This window comes from Chelonoidis abingdonii, chromosome 5 (assembly GCF_003597395.2).
Source record: "Chelonoidis abingdonii isolate Lonesome George chromosome 5, CheloAbing_2.0, whole genome shotgun sequence".
Lineage (NCBI taxonomy): Eukaryota > Metazoa > Chordata > Testudines > Testudinidae > Chelonoidis > Chelonoidis abingdonii.
In genome coordinates, this window is record NC_133773.1 from 2,440,773 (window position 1) to 2,458,783 (window position 18,011).

The following is an 18,011-nucleotide window of genomic DNA, read 5'->3' on the forward strand; positions in this document are numbered from 1 at the left end:
TGGGCCATGCAGGGCCCATAAGCAGTGCCACTGATGCGGACGAGATATATTTGTCATCAAATTGATATAGTGGTGAGCATAAGGCACAGAGCTCAGCAGCCAGTTGTGCTGTGGCTTCATCAGGGATACTGTTCCTGACAGCTTGTATTCCATCTGTGTGTGGGATGTTTGTGTAGAGAGCCTCTACATCCATGGTGGCTAGGATGGTGTTTTCTGAGAGGCACAGTGAGGCTCTCTGCTTATCCCCAGCTGAGCTTCATATCCCCTGGTCGCCACAGCCCCTGCATCATCTATGTTCCAGGCTTTTTTTGCCCTCGTACAATCATCCATGCCCCTCACCCTGCCCACATCCCCGGCCTTGTCTGCCCTTGTCCAATAACTCCATCCTCCTTCTATGTCCCAGCCTAATCTCCTCCTCATAGTCATCTGCAACCCTTACTCCAACCATGTCCTCAGTCTTACCCGCCCCTTGTGCAATTGCCCCATGCCTCCTTCTCAGCCCATGTCCCAGATTTGTCTGCAGCTGGTACAGCCACGGCTGTGCCCCCCTCCAGGCAGGTGCCTATGCATGGTACGACCTCCCACAGCCAATCCCACAGGCTGTTCCCCTTCCCTGGCCCCTGATTATTTGTCTGTCCATCCTTAGCCTGTGAGTTCCTTAGGCAAGGACTGTCCCTTCTTGCATCTCTGGAAAGCACCCGACACATTGCAGGCACTGCCACAAACATGTCTTCAAAATGTACACAGCAGAGAATTAGCCTGGGGAACTCACTGCCGCTGGATGTCAGTGAGGCCAAGGGTGAAGGGCCTGATTCAATTTCTAAACAGGGCCCTTTGCACTGATAGAAAGGGACCTTCGTGTAACTAAGAATCAGGCCCTATGTATTTTAAGCATAAAAAGAGCCAGTTACATTAGACAGGATAAAAAAATAAATATAAGGGCTCTACCCCTGTGCCCTTCTGCTTCAGGGCACAAATCAATCGCTAATTGCCTGGAGTCAGAAATGTCCCCATGCTTCAGAAGTGTCCACCTTAATTCTATTTGATTTGAATTAATGGCTAATCCCAAAGGGACATGGCCCCTGCAAAGTGAGCGCCACCCAGGTCAATCTCAGGCAAGATACTTTGAGTGGCCTGATTGCACACTCCTTTTGTGTCCATCACTGGCAATCATAAGCTTTTTGGCTCCCACATGATAGCTGGTGTTTAGCAGCATTTCTTTTTACACATGCTTTGGAATTTGTTGGTCTTTCAATCTTATAATACTTCCCTACCAGGAAAGCTGCTGATCCCAAACCAGTGCTGATGGAGACGATTGCTGAGTTCAGCTTCTAATACCCTCATTTCTGATCTCGTCCTGCTGCTTGATATGAAACAGCTGACAGAAACAACGACAACATCAGGAGAATTGACAACATCAGTCTGATGTCCTTCCGCCTTCCGCACCACACACATTTCACTTCCAGATGACAGAGTTGGTATAACTGTGGTTCTGTATGTCCACAGCTTCATAGCAAGCCTGATTTCATGATGGTCCCACAGAGAAGCCTGAAGGATCTGAAACGCGGCACCTGCTTCTGCTATATGAGCTACAGGCACCCAAATCTTTCAGGACGGTCTATAATGCTGCCCGAATATTTAACAGTCCGGACCCTTGAACACTGAGCTGGTTGTAATTTGGAGCTGGAGTCTGTTAGATGCTAACAGCCAGGGACTTCATTTTATCTGGGTTAATAGCCAGATCGATGCATGCGGCTTCTCACCTGACCAGCTCACCTTCAGTTGCATCGATTCACGGAACTGGGCCAACAGGACAATGTCATTGGCATATTCAGGATTTCAAAGCAGAAGGATATTGAACGCAACGCCACTGATAGCCGCCTCTTCCTCAAACGTATGCATCAGCGAATCAGTGCTGGTATAGACTTGTCCACCTAAGGGCTCCTTACACCTTTCTGTGAAGTGATGATAGTGGTTCAGGTCAGTGAAGTCTAATATATATAACGTACCCTCGTCTTCATCAGGAGATCTCAAAATGCTTCATATAGGAGGCAAAGTCATTATATTCATGGGGACATAAATGCACAGAGGGTTACTCTGCATCAGAGCCAGGACTTGAACCCAGATCTTCTGACCCCTAGTCCAACCCCACTGCCACCAGACCCCACTGTCTTGCCTCTAACATAAACTTCAGGGGGATTTTAAAAAAAATACAACTGGCCTCAAAATCGTTACTTGACTGTGCATGCACTGCAGAAACATGATTTAGATGGCTCTGCTCCTAGAGCAACTCCCACTGATGGATGCTGTGTATCCCAGAACCCTTGCAAATGCTCCACTTGTTCCTGGCTTACACAGGCTGCCCTGGTGACAATCATCTCCCATCCAATCCCCAGTGTGGCTGGAGTCATAGCAAAAGAACAGAGTCCACATGCGTACAGTGTCTCTGGTTTGAAAACCTCCTCCATGCAGGTTGAGTGAAATGAGCCAGCTCCTAGGGGACAGGCCTCCATGTCACCAAGGCCAATGGGCCATGACTGGTCTGATAGTTTTAGCAGAGAGAGTCAAGGTGGGCATGGACTGATCTACCTACTCAATGTGTGAGGTGGTGCCTGGATGTCAGGGCCATGGGAGGTTGGTGCTAGTCACTGAATAGAGGGACGCTGGCCTAGCCACTGCTCAAGCCAGAGCTATTCTCAGCTTGGAGGACATCAGTTTCCAGTGCATTTTACAGGGGAGGAAACTGAGGCATTGAGCAGGAAGATACATGCCTCACAGTCAGCCAGCAGAGAACACTGATGGGGCTGGGACTAGAACCCAGGAGTGCTGCTCCTTCTCCATGGCCCTGTCCCCGTGGCCACGTTGCTGTTTTCTCTAGCACCTTTCCTTAGCATGACACTCAGAATGTCCTATGGTAAAGCAGCTTTTTTCTCCCCAGGAACATCCCAGGTCCAGTCCCTGCTCTGTGCTGACCCTGGATGACATCAGCATGGAGGCAGTAGCAGACTCAACTTTCTTTACATGCTTTAGCCAATAAAGGGGACCAGAAACCCTCTGGTATTAATTGCAATAGCATCAGTGCTCCATTTGGCTCTTTAAAGCAGAAACAGCTGATTGTAACAGACAGTTCTTTCTCCACAGAGGCGGAACAGAGAGCGACTTGCCTGAGAGACAGGGGGCTGCCATCCAGCCAGCGCCACTCCCCTTCCTTCGCTGAGTCGCTGAGGCCCAGCCAGTACACGTTCGGCTCAGTGATGTGGTTTGACAAAAACCTCTATGTGGGAAAACAGGTGAAGGAGACAATCATGATCCCAAGCAGAAGTTGAGGGGGGAGGTGAGGAGGTTTCATGGGGCCGGTGTTTGTGGCCAGCAGAGTCTGTAGCTATAAATTGTCACTTGTCCCCATTTTTCCAAACCTTTACATTTGGACGGGCCACCCTACATTTCCCATAATGCACCAGGCACTCCCATGATGCATCACTTTCTCTCTTCAAGAGGAGTGACTGTTGTGCATCATGGGAGATGTAGACTGACTAGGTAGCCTGATCTCTAAAGAATGGTGGCCTGAGGCATCCAAACTACAGCTCCCATGAGGCTTTGCAGCAGCATTTCCAAGTTGAAATGTTGCAATTTTCAGCCAAAAAATTGAAATATATACAAATCTTTGTCCCCCAAAATGAAATTTTCCACAGGAAAAAAAATGTTCATTTTCTGACCAGCTGTACTTCAAATGCCTCATCCCTACCCTTTGTCTGCAAATCTCCCCTTCAGAATGGGAGGTGAACACTGGCCTGTATGCTGTTTGGTGCAGGTAATTTTCAGTTCTTCTACAGCTCCTGAGGATCTGCCTCTGGGGCCTGTGAAATCCATGGCCATAGGACTTCTCCATGCAGGGGGACCAAGGAACCATCTTACAGTTCCTGTTAAGTCCCATTCTGCAGCATGGTTATTGGGAAAGTCTTAAATCCAGGCCTGAAGATGGGATAGTGAAATACACACGCTATGAGCTGTACTGCTCGTGAGTCAGATTTTGGTTCTGGTGACTCCAGATTCACACCAGTACCTTGCCAACCTCTGCACTACATGGGCATCCTCTAAGCACCAACTAGTCTCTCAAAGTCCTGTTCCCAGCAGGTACCAGGCTCAATTTAAAACTTAAAGTGGATCCTCCCTCAGGGCAGGATTCCTTCTGCAAAGTCCCAATGAGGAATCTGGAGTGGAGTCTTCCAGAGGATATCAAAAGGCCTTCCCTAGTGTAGAAGTGAGCTGCTGTGAAAAGCATTTTACCTCTGGGTCAGCAACTAAAATCCTGCCCAGGTCACTAGCAATCAAATGCTCTTTTTACGTTCTCATGGGACTCTGTGATTTGGATTCACAAGGGATTAGAACTGCCCCCCCTCTACCCACATGAATTTTGATTCCCATCGAACCATCCATAACTGACACTGAGATTTCTGTTCACAATGCTCACACAACATTTTTCAAATGACTATAAGTATCCAGGTCCCCTCAATGTCCCTTGAGCAGCAAGCTACATCCAAAAATATTGCTAAATTCCCAGAGAACTTGGGCCAGACTGTGATCTTAGGTACGCTGGGGTAAATCTAGAGTAACTCCAGATTCACCCTGGTGTAGCAGAACAGAATCTGACCCCTTGTGCTTTTTCCTTCCATTCTGCATGATCCACAGTTGGAATCTGAGTGGATGGCTTACCTGTTCCTCTGTGGTGTTAAACGATAACCAGGCCAGACCTTTGATCGGTACAGAACTGCTTAGCATCTGGCCAGGATTTAGCCGATGTTGAAAAGAAGTAGCAACTTTTCTCAAAATGCTGCCAACCAGGTGGACATTTCATGCAGGTGAATTCTGTCAGAAGTCAAATTATGGGACAGGTCTGCACTAGAGGGTCAAAATGCAGTCCAAGTGATCACAAGCAGTTAAAGAAATTCTATAATTTATTCAGTGTTTGGATTTATTAATGAATTTCACAAAGAAATTTCCCCGCATCCTGCTGAAAAGCTTGCCAAATAGTTTGTTGCAAATATTCTTATTTTGACATTCATCCTGTATGGGGTGGTTGTATAAGTTACATGGCAGTATCACCCCTCTGACACGTGGTAGCAGACGGCAGGGCCTGGTAGGTCGGTTTCCCATTGAAAAAATAAATCAGTGATTTAATATTTTCCTAGTATAACTTGTTGATTTTCGCTCTGTGCACTAGTCCTTGAAAAGAGGTGCCCATAAACAAAAAGCAGGCCAGTCTGTGATCTCAGCCCAGACGCTGATGCCCCAGTTTCCTGGGTTCAACTTTACCCCAAGAACTGACTCTAGTTGGAGTGTGTCAGGCAGGGAGCAAACTCCCTTACTAGTTGCAACAGCTCCCCCCTCAAAAAATTTCACAGTCTGCAGAGAACGACACACCATGTCTTCAATACTGCTGACACGCTTGGAAAGAGAACTTGCAAGCTGCTGTACTACCGCATCATCTGGTGGCTTCTGCCACACACTATTGTATCCATCCCATGTTAGGATTCATTATATATTTAGTTAGCTAGGGCCAAGATTATCAGATGTGTCTGTTTGCACTGAGTGGAGGGCAGGTATCAGGGAGCGGGTTATGGCTCCCCGAGTCTCTGGCTGGTTCTACATCACATCTGGTTCCCAAGGCATAGAACCAATGAGAGAGTTGGGGGCAGTAGGCTGGCATCAGAGACATCTGTGCTGGCTCTACAGCCACTGGGGACTCACAGCTGGGGAGATGTGGTCAGTTTCAGTGCAGGGGAAGCTGCACAGGCCATAGGGCTATTGGGATCATGGCAGTTGAAATGTGTTGTTCCCTGTTGGCTTTCACTGACTCTGGGCAGTTGAGGTTAATTCTGTCACAGGCGTCACAACCCTGCCCGGTGCCTCTTTACCTTTAAAGTTCTGAAACTCATCCTGCACCCTGCTCAAGGCCTCCGGTAGTCTGTCGTGGTCCCTTCTCACCTCAGCCAGCTCCTTCGACATGCTGTGTGTTAGGTTCTTTATCTCTGTCAGGGCAGACAGGGGGTAGAAAAATGCCACCAGAATCAACAGGTTGATATTTCTGGCCTGGCTCAGACCTTCCTTAACTGCAACTGGAAATTTCTCCGTGTTCATCTATCCACAAACACACTATCTGTCCCCATTCACAACCTTCGACCTATCTATGCTCTAATACCGGAGTCCACTATTATATTATCTAAGCATCTCCGCTATCCTGGGCTCATTGATTTTCCTTCAAGCCAACTGAGGGAATATTTACTTCAGTAGGCTCACAATCATGTAGCCCACACTCCACTTCTGCATCATGGAGCTCTTCTATGGAGGTCTAATTCCACAGTCACGGTATTGACACCAGCAGAGCCAAGATCAGAATCCAGCTTATGTTTGCATTGGATGGGCCTGATACCAGAAAGGCTGAGCATTCCCAAATTCCTTCTGCAGGCCATGAAAGCTATGAGCTCTCAGCAGTGCTGAGTGGACCAGAGCCCCCACCCAACCACCTCCTACACCCGGCCCCCACTCCTGTGTATCTACAGGGTACTGAGAGCACAATTCAGCAATGCACCTATACACAAAGCTGTATTCATTTGCGGACTCCTGAACTTTAGAATGGAGGTGCAGACCCCTTTGGAAATTTTAGATATTGTCTGCTGACACCCCTGGGTCTACGGACCACATGTCAAAAACCACTGCTCTGAGCACATGTGTCATCCCACACAGTAATCAGGAGCGTAGAGTTGTTTGACAGCTGCTATCATGGGTAACAATGTGGGGATTAAACTGGAGTCCTCCAGGGCTAAAAGCAGGAACTACTACAACTTGAGATAAAGCTGTTCCTAGATCAGCACAGAGGGGTTACCTGTCACATGTGCTCACCAATGGGTTACACATGCATAAGTGCCTTTGCTGGATCTGGGTCTGAGATCCAATGTTCTCCTGCATCATGAACTGGGCTCAGGATAAAACCTGGGGAGGCCCATGGGAGCAGGATGCAGCTGATCCCAAACTAAAATGGGATTATCCATATAGGGTTATCTGCTCCATCCTCATACTTCCCCTTTCTCATCCTCCTTCTCGCCTTCCATTTCAGCTTGCCCTCCACAGGGAAAGATCAGACCCAGAAGTCCTTCTACAAGGAAGCAGCACTGATCAGGCATTGGAAGGAAAAGGATGTTTCTCACCTATGGCGTCCTGGAGATACGATGAGTCTTTTACATGATCAGCTTGGATCTCCTCGATCCCCAGCCTAACCCCAGCCAGCTCCTTGGACACTGCAGACAGCAGGGGGCAGAAAAGAACTGCTGTACATGGGCGCACTGAAAGGACAGACCCCACCCATGTGCAACCCCCAGGATTTTATTGCACATCTTATGACATTTGATATGTTTCTTCAAGCCTCAGCTCCTGGATTTATGCAGTTAGGAGAGAGTCTCAGCTTTCATTAAAAAAATATTAATTTCTACCCCTCATGGTGGCAGAGAACAGTTGAATAATGTCACCCAAGCATGACCCTAAAGGCTCAGAAATAAGAACACAAATACATCAACCCCAACATTTATTATTTTTAAAAATCTGCCAAATTACGTGTACATATGTAATAAGAAAAGCCAAAAAGGAGTTTGAAGAACAGCTAGCCAAAAACTCCAAAGGTAATAACAAAATGTTTTTTGTAGGTACATGAGAAGCAGGAAGCCTGCTAAACAAACAGTGGGGCCCCTGGATGATCGAGATACAAACGGAGCACTTAGACGATAAAGCCATTGTGGAGAAACAAAATGAATTATTTGCTTCAGTCTTCATGGCTGAGGATGTTAGGGAGAGTCCCAAATCTGAGCTGTCCCTTGTAGGTGACAAATCTGAGGAATTGTCACAGATTGAAGTGTCACTAGAGGAGGTTTTGGAATTAATTGATGAACTCAACATGAACAAGTCACCAGGACCAGATGGCATTCACCCAAGAGTTCTGAAAGAACTCAAATGTGAACTTGCAGAACTATTAACTATGGTTTGTAACCTGTCCTTTAAATCAGCTTCTGTGCCCAATGACTGGAAGATGCTAATGTAACACCAATAATAGAAAGGGCTCTAGAGGTGATCCTGGCAATTACATACCGGTAAGTCTAACATCAGTACCGGGCAAATTCACTGAAACAATAGTAAAGAATAAAATTGTCAGACACATAGAAAAACATTAACTGTTGAGCAATAGTCAACATGGTTTCTGTAAAGGGAAATCATGTCTTACTAATCTATTAGAGTTCTTTGAAGGGGTCAACAAACATGTGGACAAGGGGGATCCAGTGGACATAGTGTACTTAGATTTGAAAGCCTTTGACAAGATCCTCACAAAGGCTCTTACGTAAATTAAGTTGTCATGGGATAAAAGGGAAGATCCTTTCATGGATTGAGAACTGGTTAAAAGACAGGAACAAAGGGTAGGAATAAATGGTAAATTTCAGAATGGAGAGGGGTAACTAGTGGTGTTCCCAAAGGGTCAATCCTAGGACCAATCCTATTCAACTTATTCAAAATGATCTGGAGAAAGGGGTAAAACAGTGAGGTGGCAAAGTTTGCCAGATGATACTAAACTGCTCAAGATAGTTGACCAAAGCAGACGGCCTGTGAAGAACTTCAAAAAGATCTCACAAAACTAAGTGATTGGGCAACAAAATGGCAAATGAAATTTAATGTGGATAAATGTAAAGTAATGCACATTGGAAAAATAACCCCAACTATACATACAATATGATGGGGGCTAATTTAGCTACAACTAATCAGGAAAGAGATCTTGGAGTCATCGTGGATAGTTCTCTGAAGACATCCACACAGTGTGCAGCGGCAGTCAAAAAAGCAAACAGGATGTTAGGAATCATTAAAAGGGATAGAGAATAAGATGGAGATATCTTATTGCCCTTATATAAATCCATGGTACACCCACACTTGAATACTGCGTACAGATGTGAGTCTCCTCATCTTTAAAAAAAAAAGATGAAAAAAGATATACTACTGGCATAGAAAAAGGTTCAGAGAAAGGGCAACTAAAATGATTTAGGGTTTGGAACAGGGTCCCATATGAGGAGAGATTAAAGAGGCTAGGACTTTTTCAGCTTGAAAAAGAGAGACCTAAGGGGGATATGACAGAGGTATTAAAATCATGAGTGGTGTGGAGAAAGTAAATAAGGAAAAGTTATTTACTTGTTCCAAAAGTAAATATAGAACTAGGGCCACCAAAATGAAATTAATGGGCAGCAGGTTATTAAACAAATAAAAAGGAAGTTTTTCTTCACGACAGTGCACCAGTCCAACCTGTGGAACTCCTTGCCTGAGGAGTTGTGTTAGGCTAGGACGATAACAGGGTTAAAAGAGAACTAGACAAATTCATGGAGCTTAAGTCCATTTAATGGCTGTTAGCCAGGATGGGTAAGGAATGGTGTTCCTGGCCTCTGTTTGTCAGAGGGTGGAGATTGGATGCAGGAAAGATATCACTTGGTCATAACCTATTTAGGTTCACTCCTCTGGGCACCTGTGCAATTGGCCACGTGTCGGTAAGACAGGATTACTGGGATGAATGGACCTTTGATCTGAAAAACCCCCCCAAGTACGCGCGGTTCGTACAAGTTTTAAGCCACTCTCAATGGGCCTGGACACATGGAATTTTTGAATTGCTGGGGTTGGCAGCACAAGGGACACTGTTTATGCCCACCTCTTTGAAGAAACCATCAGCAGAAACATTTACCATTAAGAAGTCGAACTGTTAATCACATTGAATTCTTTGGACATCTTCAACTCTAAAGAGAAGATGAGAGAATGGGGAAATTTTCCACTTTAAAATAAGAGCACAGGATGTCATTTGCTGCCCCACCCACGCATTCCAAGCCCCTGAGGGAGCTCTGGGATAAAGGACCATTCATCCAGGAGTGTGTTGAAATTTTATGGAGCAAGGGCAATCGTTGGCCAAGGATGTAAATGGGTTTCCACTTAGTAGCTATTACAGATTTCTATTAGGAGTACTTCCTAGAGCCCCCAAGTTGAGATTTAGTGCCCCTTGTTTGCTGCACAAACGGGAAACTGAGATTGGGTCTCGACTGCTCTGAGCACTTGGTATAGACACAGAAGCAAGAGACAGTACAATACAAATAGACAAGGAACATTACCCATTTCACAGATAGTGAATACTTGCGGCACAGAGAAATGAAGTGGACTTTCAAGGGCACACAGGGAAGTCAGCCGGCAAAACTGGGAGCTGAAGCCAGATCTTGTGAGTTCCCCAGGCCCAAGCGCTTTTAGCCACACAGCAAGCCAACCTCTACTCAGCTGGGGCTCAGAGCCCAGTTTTTTTAGAGGCAGCAGGATCTCAGTACTAACTTCCTCTGGGTATTGTGATGTTCCCTCAGTGCCCAGGGACATTGCCTCTTACAGAATATCCCGCCTGTGCAGTCCAGATGGTGCACAGATCATTACAGCGGTTTAGAGTCCCAGGGCAAATTAAAGCAAGTTACACCAGTGTCTATTAAGAGAGATCCAGTTAATGACCCAACAAAAGGGGACACTGTAGTGTTTAAAAAAAACTGGTCAGATCCAGGGGCTGCATTAACACAATCCAGGGGCATCTAGTCCTATACCCCCAGCGATGATGGCTCCCAGTTAGCCCTGCCCTCTGTGCATATGGATCCTAAGTGCAGGTGGATTGGCAGGAGTCATTTGCTGGCTGTTTGCGGGACTCACCACCACACTTTTCTGGAACGGGCTGGGGCCTCCCCCTGCCCATATTCCTGCTTTCCTTTCTTCAGATGATGCAGGGGAGTCAGGGGAGTGTCCTGGAGGAGACAGGTCTCAGTTCCCACTCACCCAAGCAGTAATTGTCTTTATGGGGGCCCCAGGCACGTGCCTACTCCTGGTACAGACCAATTCCACTCATGTTCATGGCTTCCCCAGGTGTAATATTCTCAGCCAATGAGATGCAAGTTAGAAGCATGACCTCATCAGAACAAAATCTCATTGGACATTCAGTGATCCTAAGATCAGAGCAGATGTGATGCAACAACTTCCAAGGGTATGTCTGCACCTGAACCGCTACAGCAGCTGTGCTGCACTGTAGACACTCGAGTCAACAGGAGGGGTTCTTCTGTGACTGTAGTTAATCCACTCTCCCAAGAGCCAGTAGCTAGGTCGATGGAAGAATTCTTCCGTCAACCTAGAACTGTCTACAGCACGGGTTAGGTCAGCATAGCTACATCTGTCAGCGGTGTCAAAAATCACACCCCTTAGAGATGTAGCTGTGCAGATTGTTAGCTTTCAATGTAGACCAGTGCTAAGAGGTGCTTATACCTCCTCTGGTTGTCCCATTCCCACTCCCCACAATCATCTACGGCCCTATATGAGCTGTGGGTCACATCCCTGGTTAATGTAAGTTGGTTCCACTCCACTGAAGTGATTTCCACCCACCAAGGGTCTGACCCCCAAAGATGTGCCAGATCAAAAGGAGAAAAATGTTTCTTTTATCCTCTCACCCAGATAGTCCTGGAGAGCTGACAGATTTCTTTTGGAATCTCTTCTGGCCGTATCTCAATCCAGCTGGGCTTCAGCAAGACCCTGGGATACTGTAGACATGAGACCTCTTGATAACAGAGTAAAATTTATGAGCAGGGGAAAACCCATATCTCTGGGGACATCAGTGCTGCTGTAATATGCATTTTCCTCCCAGACACCACTCAAGACCCATTGCGATAACTGGGTCTACAAATTTAGCCTCCTTGTGAGCTCAGCTGTGAAAAGTGATTGATAGTTCATCAAATATCACAGTAGAAACAAATGTTGATGGGAAAAGGTGCAAAAGGGAGACAGAAAGACGGAATTAGTCCAAACAAAAAGGCCTCTTGATAGAATTCAAAGACTGTGGTTTAGATCATGGCTGGTCAACAAGAAAAATGTAAGAGCAGGGACTCCAGCCCCAGAGCACCCATGGAGGCGGCGCCTACGCCCACCTCAATGCACAGGGCCATGCAATGTTGCCAACTCCCATGATTTTTTGACAGTTCTCACAATATTTGATCAGTTTCTGCAGCAGTTCCTAGACGCAGGTCACTAGGAAAGAATCTCAGCTTTCATTTAGAAAAGGTAAGTCTATGACCCTCATAGTTGTGGAGTAAAGCTTTAAAATGAGATCTGACCAAGACCCTAACATCTCAGAAACCAGGAGATGAATAACATATGCCCAACATTTTTCATATTTTTAAAAAGCTCATGATTTTTAAGCCAAGTTCATGGGCCTGACTCCTGATTTTTGAACATCGGGGTTGGCAATACTCTTCGGTTATGCCACGATCTCTTGAGAAACACCAGCAGAACATACATTTAACCAGTTGTTTGGTAAATGTACTGAATTCTTTTGACATCTTCAACTCTAAAAGGAAGATGAAAGAATGGGGAGTTTCAATTTTAAACAACAACAACGCAGGCCATCATGCTGCCTCTCCCATATGACTGCTCATGGGGAGCCTTGGATCATGGTCATTCATCCAGAAGTGTGTGAAAATTATGCAGCAATGGCAGGTTGACAGGGTGTACTTGGCACTTTGTGGCCCCCTGCTTGAGGCCCTCAGCTCCTACTATATCACAACCCAAAAAGGAGTAGCAAAGGTGGGTCTTGCAGGCCTGCCTAGTAAGGCTGCACAGAAGCAGCCAATCAGAGCCCAGCAGGCTCAGATAAAAAGAGGTGCAGGCGCAGACTGCAGCTCAGTCCCTGGCTGGGGCCAGAGTGGGGAGGAACAGGACTGTGCTCTGGCCAGAGTTGCTCAACACGCTGCATTTGCGAAACCTAGGGGCTCACAGCTCTAGATCTAAGTTAACGGACGGCGATAGAGAGACCAGGTGGGAAGAGGCCCAGTGAATGTAGCAACAACCAATTAAAGGAGGCCATACAGAGTTGCTATTTATAGGGTTCATGGGTTGGGACCTAGAGCAGTGGGCAGGCCTGTTGTCCCCACCTGCACTAGCAAAGTGGACTAAGCTCCAGGAAAGGGACAAGGCTTGTTCCGAAGAGCAGGATTCAAAGGGCCCAGAGATGGGACTGAAGCATCTAGTGAAAGGTGACAGTTGTTGAACTCTTTCCTACTTCAGAAGGTGTTCATCCATTTTTGACTGTGTGACTTGGCCAGAAGACAGAGCCACTGAAGGTGACAACTACGGGGGGGGGCCAGGAGCAGGAGGAAGTCCTTCAGTACCAGATGCAGCAGCAGAAATCATTCAAGAGGTGATTGTCCCCCCATTACAGGCAGCAAGTGGTAAGGTTGTAAATGGGTTTCACTTATTACTATTTCAATATTATTGCCCAGAAGCCTCAGATGAGATTGAGGCCTTCTAGTTCCATGTGCTGCATGTTAGGATACAGATATTCAGGCCTGTTTGCAAAGGCCTATACTTTAAGAGTTTAGGTGTAATTTTATTACTTAGCTAGTTATAGAGGTATAACACTACACAGACCCCAACTGATATCGAGACCCTGTTCTCTGGGCACTGCACAGTGACAAAATGAGAGACACACACTTGTCTCTGTGCTGAAGACCTTACAATACAAATAGACAAGAAATGTCACCCATTTCACAGATAATGAAACTGAGGCACAGAGACATGAACTCAAAACAGTTTCCTCCCTTGGTTTTCACACTTCAAGTGCTAGAACAGAGCCTCATCCTCCCTGATTGAACTAACCTCGTTATCTCTAGCTTGCTTGCTTATATATACTCCTGCCCCTGAAATTCCATACATGCATCTGATGAAGTGGGATTCACCACGAAAGCTCATGCTCCAAAACGTCTGTTAGTCTATAAGTGCCACAGGATTCTTTGCTGCTTTTAGAAATGAAGTGACTCTTTCAAATCAGCAGCAAAACTGGGAATAACTCGATATTAATGACGACGTCGTGTGAACGGATACAGCGTTAAATCGGTATATCGGCCATTAAACCGATTTAAAGTCGCAGTGTAGACCTGGCCTTAGTACCAACCCACTGTTACTGTGATGTTCTCAGTACCCATGATGTCCTGCACAGCGATACCCACGCAGTCCAGGTGGGTGCAGGCTTGTTACAGTGTTGAGGGTCCCACAGTAAATTGGGAAGTTAACAACAACGTTTATTCAGAGAGATCCAGCCAATGACCCCCTGAGGGGGATTGTGGTGGAAAGAACAGGTCAGACCCAGTACTGCATTGAGGCAATCCAGGGGCATCAGGCCCTGCCCCTGTACAATGGTCCCAAGGTTAGGTGGGTTGGCATGGACCACCTGCTGGATGAGTGGAGACTCACCACTACACTTCTCCCCCGTCCAGATTACTGCTTCCATACTTTGTTTGAGCTGGGGTCTGTCCTGGAGGACACAGGTCTCTGTTCCCATTCATCCAATCAGTGGCTGTTTATGGGAACCCCAGACACATGCCTACTCCTGGGACAGACCAAATGCATCTATGCCAAGGCTTCCCCAGCAGCATAAATATCTCAGCCAATGAGAAGCTGGTAGAAACGAGACTTCATCAGAACAAAATCTCATTGGACAGTCAGTGATCCTCGGAGGAGGACAATGTTATCCAACAACTTCTAAGAGCTGCTTCCACCTCGTCTGGTTCTCCTATTTCAACAATAATCTACAGACTTGTCTGAGCTGTGGTCAGATCCCCAGCAGATGTATGTCTGCTCAGCTCTGCTGAATTTGAACGAGCTACATTAACTTCCACCAGCCATGCAACTGACCCCTTGGGTCAGACTCTCCGCACCCTTGAGACGTAGAGAACAAAAAGGATTCACCAAATCTAACGAGGAACAGAAACGTTTGCTTTATCCTCTCACCTAGATAATCCTGGTGATGTGACAGATTTCTCTTGGAATCTCTTCTAATCGTATCTCGATCCAGCTGGGCTTCAGCAAGACCCTGGGACACTGTGAACATGAGACTTTTGATAGCAGATTAAAATGTGTGAGCAGGGGAAACCCATATCTGTGGGGACATTAGTGCTGCTATAAAATGCACTTTCCTTCCAGTTACCACCCAAGACTGCTGATGTCCATTCCCTTATGCTAGCTGTGATCCTCCGCTGCAGGTGCACTGTGCTCAACTCAGGGATTCATTATTCTGGACATCAGCTCGGTCCTTGGTACAATGTAGAGCTGTACTGGGGCTCCTCTATGTTACACTGAGCTGCCAGTGGCCCCAAGATGTGCAGTGCAGCTGCCACTGCCACACACGGGTGTGGAATATGGCTGGACAGCTCAAAGGAGCATAGCAAAGCTGAGAGTGGAAAGGTTCAGCCTTCGCAGAGCAGTGCAGGGTTCTGACTGCTGTGCGGAGCAGAAAGTTGCCTACTTCCACGAGGAGTCTGTCTCGGTTTGTGTGTGGTTAGCTGGTTGCAAAGTTAAAAAGGAAAGGAATGCATTTGTCGGGCCCAATCTCTCCTTGTGTTAATGTGGAAGAGGCAATTGTGGCAGTGCACTGTGCCATGCCCACATTGCATTGTTCTCACTCCCTACATTCCCTCTCCACTAGCAGGAGCTGCAGCCAGTCCTTTGTACTGGTCCCAGCACACAGCTGATAAAAGAAAAATGTTGTATAAATATTTTAACAACCTTGAAAATGTCACCACAAACACGGCCCAGTTACTGATTTTGGGTGGGATTTTTCTGAGATTTACGAGCACGGGTTCCATGGAAAGCTAGTGGGAGTTATGCTAAGGACAAATCCCACCCCTTTGAAAATCCGGTCACCTTAACTCAGAGGTGAGTGAAAGGTACGTAGCACTGGCAACTGCTCCATAATTAACATCACAGCTGAGCCTCCATTCTCAGCCCAAGTTTGTGCCCCACTGCTAAAATCCACCAAAACTAGTCAGAGCAGCCTTGCTCTTAGCAGATGAGATCTGAGGCCGAGATAGAAACGAACAGGAGACTTACATTTCCCAAAGTTCACCACGATGAGAGCTGTGGCCACTGCAATGCAAATCGCCAGCAGGACATACAGGATCACATTGGCCTTCCCCTGGGTGAAGCTGGAAAGGCAAAGAGCTGTGGGGAGCAACACTGGTTAGATCTCTCAATGCAGGATCACCCCCTGCTAACATTCCCTTTGGGGAGAAACTCCAGGCACTGAACATGGTTCCCTACAAGAGAAGGTGACTGAACAATGGGAGGGGAGGGATTCACAGTAGGGTTAATACCTTGAGGTAGTTCTCAGCCTTCTCTGTGTTCCATTTTCCATGTCGGGAATCCCTCTCCCTTTTGGCAATATAGGGAGGGAAGGTGAGTGTGACCCCCAGATTGAGAAGCCCCTGCCTTCAAGGGAGCATGAGAATCCTCTCAGGCTCTAACGGGAAGATATGGGCAGGCTCACAGGTAGGGTGACCAGATGTCCTGATTTTAGACTCATAGACTCATAGGTCAGAAGGGACCAATATGATCATCTAGTCTGACCTCCTGCACAAAGCAGGCCACAGAACCCTACTCATCCATTTTTATAACAACCCCTAACCCATGACTGAGTTATTGAAGTCCTCAAAATAGTGGTTTGAAGACCTCAAGCTGCAGAGAATCCACCAGCAAGTGACCCATGCCCCACGCTGCAGAGGAAGGACCAAGACATTACTTGGGAGAGAGAGAAACAGTCCTGATTGTTGGCACCAACCAGCTTCAAATTAGCAAAGCCAGGAATCGACACAGGCCTCCCTCCGTCAGGCCAGCTCACCTTTACCACCTCTCCTCAGGTGCGCTGCTCGCTCCCTGCACTGTCCAGTTCACCTGCTCAGAGTTGTCCCGTTTTGTAGGTAGAGCTGTCCGGGTGCATGGCTGTGGATATCTCTGTTCTGCTCCTTGCTGTCGGTGCAGTGTATTATGGATATAAGCCCGTCATCATGACTTTCCAGGGAACGGACGCCTGTGGTCACATTTCCCATTCTCAAAAATTGCGTAGGTCAGGGAACCATTGGCCCAATCAATTCGTCTCCAGGTCAGTGCAGAATCATAAGATCGTCTGTGTGTTCCAGTTTTCTGGTCCTTAGACTTCCCAGGCCCTCTTGAGATTGCCTCAAACTCCCATTGACTTTTATCAGAGCATGTTGAAATCAGCACTTCTCTCCCAGAGGTTGCTCAAAGTTCAATTTTCCACACCTAGGAAAACTTTCGTGTTCCATGCCCCTCCTCAGAGGCCTAGGTGGCAGATTTGGCCCCGTCACACTCCTCCATCATGAAGGAAAGTGCGGCAGTGCCAGATTCCACTGAGTGGTGTTGTGGTCTTGCATGACTGGGGGGCGACCACACTAAATTTGCCACTGTAGGCAGCTGCTCAAAAGTCTGCCACCATAGACAACTGCCTACATTGCATGTACCTAGAGCAGCCTCTGCGAGCATCTCACCTGATGGGGTCCTGTACTATTCCCGCACACACTAGATAGGATGGCTGGTGGGTTTAGCAGAAGGCTTCATGGCCAGAAAAATGTCAGTTTCTCACCAATAACTGGAGTCACAGTAACTCTTCCAACTGGAAGCTTGTGGCATGAGCATCTTGATCCCACAATGGCAAATGACTAGATGAAGAATTAAGGGGACATTCTACACCAACCTGGACACCCCAGGGTCTGCTGGATCCAATATACTCCCATAGATTTCTCAGGGTTTGTGGGAACATGTGCCAGCGACTGCCGGGCATTGGAGCTTGCTAAACCAGCTGTAACCCTGCCGGGGGCTCGTCCACACCAGCTAGTTAAGAGTTCAGGGGCAGTGTTCACTCTCTAAGCACCGCTTGGAGAGGTGGAAGAAGCCAGACTGTCCCATGGGTTGAACCAATGCTTATGTACTCTGCTGAGGGGCAGTTTGGCAGGCAGGCTAGCCATGCGGGGGGAAGTAGCCAGAATCCCTCCCTTCCATTAGTAATTCTGAAAGGAGAATCCCTTGGGGGAAGGATGTGCAATAATAGCAGAATCCAAGAGCAGGAGTTGTCTTGTAGTGAC

The 18,011-nt window shown here is 47.0% G+C and overlaps 1 pseudogene; it reads right to left on the reverse strand.

Annotated features, from left to right (window-relative positions):
• Window positions 1-3,007: 3,007 nt before the first annotated feature.
• LOC116825208 (uncharacterized) lies at window positions 3,008-16,849 on the reverse strand (annotated as a pseudogene).
• Window positions 16,850-18,011: the final 1,162 nt, after the last annotated feature.